The sequence below is a fragment of the Cupressus sempervirens genome, chromosome 5 (genome assembly GCF_028749045.1).
Source record: "Cupressus sempervirens isolate cs-2001-9-10 chromosome 5, ASM2874904v1, whole genome shotgun sequence".
In the NCBI taxonomy this organism is placed as follows: Eukaryota; Viridiplantae; Streptophyta; class Pinopsida; order Cupressales; family Cupressaceae; genus Cupressus; species Cupressus sempervirens.
Window position 1 is genome coordinate 256,121,604 of NC_143122.1, and position 6,000 is coordinate 256,127,603.

The following is a 6,000-nucleotide window of genomic DNA, read 5'->3' on the forward strand; positions in this document are numbered from 1 at the left end:
TCCTCAATCGCAGAAGAAGACTTATAATATGATATTACAAGCTACTAAAAATCTTCCTTCTATCTGTCATGTGGATTCTTTTAGACATTTGAATTGTAAGTGGCCAGATGGTACTGTTTTGGACAGACTTAAAGCTAAAAACATATATAAGGTTATTGACTACAATGAAGATATTATTCTGCATCTTAATAAAATCTGGTACTGTTCTTTTGATTGTAAAGATTAGAATAAGTTATTGGTTTTTCTGTGGAAAAGCCCTGTTGAGCCAAAAATTCAATGCTTTAAATGGATGGCTTTAATTGATAGACTACCTATTAGAAAAGACAATCCGCACTCTGATATTTGTAGAATTTGCAAGTTACCAGAAAATAGTAGACATATTTTATTTGATTGCTTATTTGCTAAAGAAATATGGCATTTATTTGGTATTTACTATCCTATTAGTGTGAGCATTATTGATATCATTACTGGTCACATTAATGGGATCAGTAAAGATGCTAACTTTTTTTGGAATATGCTGTCCTCTAACATTATTTGGCAGATTTGGAAATGCAGGAACAAGGAAAAGTACCAAGGTAAACCAAGGATTCTTATTGAGTTTTTTCAAAAACTCACTTTTTTCAAAAAAAATTTGTAGGTTCAAACCACTATGATAATTGAGAAGGATAAACTTCGAAAATTTCTTAAAGACGAGCAGGCGATCTTTTTTGTTCATGAGCTCAAGTATGGATACCAATGGCTGAGGACTATGGATAACTTGCAACTTTTTGAGCATACCTACTGGAAGCTGAACCAAGCCATCAAAAAGAACAATGATGCCAAAAAGGAGGAATTATTTATTCTATCTCAGATCCAAGAAAGGAAAAATATTGTATGGATGGAAGGCCCACTCGGTTGGACCGCCTGGGTTGATCTGTATCTTGACATTTTGTAGTAGTTTTACTCTGTTGGTTCGTTAGAGTTTCAGTTGTTGATGTATTCTTGGTTGAGGCTGTGCCTCTGATGGGTCTCCCAGATACAGTGTAACTTCTTTTTGATCTCGCTATTTCTAATACAAAAAAAATTATAATTCAAATATATTTATAAATATAATATAATTTATTTCTATTAGATACCAATTATAATTAAATTAATAATTTAACATTACATAATAAATATTTTTCAAATTTAAAAAGCTGAATCTGGGTAAGCATAAACAATTAATATTCCTCGGATGGACTACGTGGATGGATATTCTTCCTAATGTTCTCTACTAGTGCTTCTTGTCTTATCTTTTGTAATTATGTTTATATTTGGTTACATATGTTTATATTTTGATCTATAATTATGCTACTTTGAACTCGGTTTGAGGTTGTGCCTCTTGGTGAACTCCATGTTTATGGTTATTTTTTCTGATATCTCTATAGTTAATAGAAAAAAATTTAAAAACCTTGATTTTAATTTATTGAGGATTCACTTTAGTTCAATTAGAAATAGATAAAATGACCAACTATAAAAATTTATAATTAAACAAATAAAAATTTATACAAATTATATTTTGAAATATTTTCAATTATACTTTAGTAAAAATAAATATATAGAAATGTTTAGTTGTATAAAAAAGATATATGCTCCACATATGTCTAGATATTATTAATAAAAAAAAATTAGTTAAAAAAATTATATTAAAAGTGCAGATTTATTTTTTAAAATGTGCAAATTTTTCATTTGATTTTTATATGAATATTTAAAAATTGTCCTTTCTTTTTGTTTCTCAAATCTTTATTAAACCAAAATCTTAACTTAGATTATTTCTATTAATATTTCTTAAAAAATCCTAAGCTACATTATTTCTATATGATGGTTAGATATTTTAAATATCTTGTATAATAGATTCTTTCTATTTTCTCTAAGTTTCTTAGATTAATACAAATAACATTTTTTCAAGTTTTTTTTTTGAATAAAAGCTTTTGTGGGTTTGTTGAGTTAAAATCTATTTCCAAACTATGAAATTAAATTTATAAAATAAATTTTCAAAATTTGTACAAAGATTATGTTTCTTGTACACACATGGTTTCCCTCATGGACTTAATTGACTTTGTAGTTTGCATTTTCATTACTAATTCCAATACAACTTTTTGAAATTTGAGTATGGATGTTAGGAAAATAATCATAAATAGATGATGTTAATTGAAATGAGGTTTACATAGTGTTTTTATTGTCATAAAAAATAATAATTTATATGCAGAGATTTATATTACATTTTTAACAAAGCTAGATTGTTAGTATGCAAAACAAATATAGGCAAGGTAAATTATGAAATGGTTAGATATAAGTTAACCGAATCTTTCAAAAAAATAAATTGTACTTTAATTTAATGATAGAAGATATTTATAACATTTATTTCATTGTATTTAGATGAAATTATTGATAAAAAATTAATTACTTATATATTTTTTATTTAGTACATTTTAGATTTTATCTAATTAGTTGTAAAAATGATATATTTTCTATCGGTGCATCGTTGCATGTACAAAAGCATGCAACTGCTAGTTATAATAGTATAGGATATCAAATAATTAATGTATTAATATATTGTAAAAAATGTTAGATATTGATAAATAATATGACCTTTCAATGCTTCCAAGAGTCAAAGAAATCAGATAGATTTTGGGGTCTCCAACATTTTCTCATTGGACAAAAGCTTGGCGCGCACATATGGGCATTTTAAAACTTTATTCCATTCCTCATTCTCATGGTGGGAAAACTGACAATGAAGTTTATACACGCCGGGTAATTACCTAAATTGGTTTTCGCGCTTGTTTTTCAATACTGGATGTGATTAAAATTTATTTTATTCAACAGAATGTTTCCTATTTCAATGTATTTGGGATGAACCTTTCCCTCTCAGAAGAACCCAACTTGCAGATCTACATCATAAGCCATTCTGTCTATTCATTAGGCTTCTAGCTATAAATTCCTACATCTCTAATATTGGGATTTCAAAGCATTTTCACCTGGCATGCTAAAATGTGTGGAGGAGATATTATATCTCAGTTTAAACCCCTCTCTTCTTCTCGCAGAAGAAAACCCAATTCTTAGGATTTTTGTGTCAGTTCAAACACCATTTCACATTCCAATGGAAGGGTTTGTGATGAAATGGGTGTTTCAATGAGGGTAAATAAGAAGAGGAAATGTAGTAAACAACATGACTACAGAGGCATAAGGCAATGCCCATATGGGAAATGGGCTGCTGAAATTAGAGACCCAATTAAGGGAATGAGGGTTTGGCTTGGCAGTTTCAGTAGTGCTGAGGATGCCGCTAGGGCTTATGATCAAGAGGCTTTTAAGATCAAAGGAAGAAAAGCTAAGCTCAATTTCCCCTTAACAGAGGATCTGCTAAATTTAGACAATGGTCTAAATTTGAAGGAGGGTTTAGTGTAAGTTGTAGAAGCTCCAAAGGCTGTGGATGCATCTACACAGGAGTATCTTGAATACTTAGAGGTAGTGCTGGAGCTAAAACCTGAGATCCCAAGTACAATAGCTTCTGGTGAAAGCCCCTGTTCCTCCTCTACTGTTGATAGCAGCATTGTTTCTGATTCAGACCTTGGTTTTTTCAACTAGGGTAGAAATGAGGATAAAAGCTCTAGTAGAATGATGTGTTTAGTATGGAGCATGATGGATGGGTAATGAATTCTTACAGGTTGCAGAGTTAATGGGATTTTATCCATGTTCTCCATTGGAGAACGCAGATTTGCAAAGCCTAAGGGCCCATTTGGTTGCTAGAATACAACCAGAATAGGAATAGGAAATTAGAATATGATTTGTATTCTTTGTTTGGTGCGTGGAATAGGAATAGGGAATAGGAATATGTATTCTCATTTTAGCCCCAAAATGAGCTTTTGTCCATTCCAAAAAATACCTGTAATTGGAATTGCTATTCTTGCATTCATTTTAACTTTTTCAAATTTGATTAAATTTTCAAATCCGCTTTGACCTGGGGTGAGCGCTGGAACTTTGTTTTCAATATTTTCAAATATTTTAGCGATTTTACAATGGCGCCGATTGCATCTTCAGAAATATTTTCAAATGGCGCCGATTTCAAGTTAATCCTATTCCAATTTAAGCTTGCATAACCAAACAGGGGATAAACAAGATTGGATTGCATTTTTCCATTCCTATTCTTCATTTTCCATTCTCATTCAAATTTTCTATTCTAATTCTTAATTCCTACACTTGCAACCAAACGGGCCCTAAGTTCCTTGTGTCGTTGGGAGAGTGTTGATGATAATGGTCTGTGGGATTGTAGCTTATGAAATTTGGCATTTGTAGTAGTGTACTGTAATAGAATGGTGTTTGGGTGTCCTTTGTAAAAGCTTGTTTCTGTACATTATGGTATCATTTTATCGGTCTAAGTTTTAGTTGCTTTTGGAAGGATCCCTCTCAAAGCGTGCTTTTCATTTTCCTCTCTCATTTTTAAATAAGTTTGAAGGAGGAATACTATTGAAATCTTTCAATTTGACTTTCTAATTAATTGCAATCGTATTACAGTTTTTTTCTTTTAATATGTAAAATAGATATATAATTATTAATAATTCAGATTTGAATGACTCGTTGTCTAAGTTGAAATGTGTGGAAAAAATGATAAAAATTTCTAGTAAGAAAATTAAAAAACATAATTTGTTATTAATAGAATATTGTATAACTATATGAATTATAATATATATGAGTTAATAATAATCATATATTTGTTATATATAACTTTTTTTTAATAGAAAAAGTGGAGCCAACGAAATATTATTTTAATAATAAACTAGTTCAAGAACTCGGTAGAAAAATAACTAGCAAGAAAACCTCACTTCCTTGTTCAATTACATTGTATGAATGAAGAGGATAAGAGTTGTGTCTAGTGATTAGTCAAAGTAGAACTAACCCCTAGAACAAAAAATTCAAGATGTTGGCCATCACACCCAAGTTAGAAGAAATGGTACATTATTACCTTTCCTAAGAATTTGGGAAACACAATAGTCTTGGGGTGAATTCAGCAATTGATCAATTTGATTTAATATGTATGAAATTTTCCAATTGATCGAGGATTTTGAAATACATGAATTGGTAACCACCATTGAATCACCCTCAATGTGAACGTTCACTAATCCCGTCTTCTTTGCCAAAATTATACCAGCAAAAAGAGCATGTGCCTTAGCAATATTATTCATCCCCGATGGAATAGGACCAACTTTAACTACCAACACTTTCCCTAAGTAGTCTCATACAAATTCCTATACTTGAAATTCTTGGGTTACCCTAACAAGAGCCATCAAAATTAATCTTGACAAAGCCTTTAGATGGAGGAGTCCATTTGATCGAAGCCCTATCCACAATCTCATTTGAATTTACCTTAGGAGCTAAACCCATCAAAATATGAATGTCTTTCCATTCTCTAATAATACTACCATCCCAAGCTGAGAAGAAATGATTAAACCTTATTGTAGACAATGAGGCATTCACAATCTTTAAGATAAACTTCTCAATATGCTCTTGAACTTTCCTTATATGCAAGAACTCATGATGAAAGATCCATTTATTCCTCTCCCACCAAAAACCCCACACTACTATTGATAGAGCACATTTCCATATGTAATAAAACAATGAGCTAGAATAAAGAAGAGGCCAAGACTAAAACAAATCCCACACGTTATTCAAAAGAGGCATAGAAAAAATTAGTTTATTAAGCACACGTAACCAGCATTGTTGTGCAAAAGGGCACTAAGTAAGAGATGATCAACCGTTTCAATTGAAACATTACATAAAAAAAAGTTAAAAGGTTGAGCAATCTGAAGCCTTGAGAGTTTATCAGTTGTCAAAATCCTCTTTTTTAGGTGATGCATGCAAAACAACTTGCCTTGGGAAGCACTGCATTATTCCAACAAAATGTGTAGGCCTGATATGAAGGTCACATCTCATCCATTTGCTGAAGAGCCCTATAACCTTCTTTGACATAGTACCTGCCTCCATGCA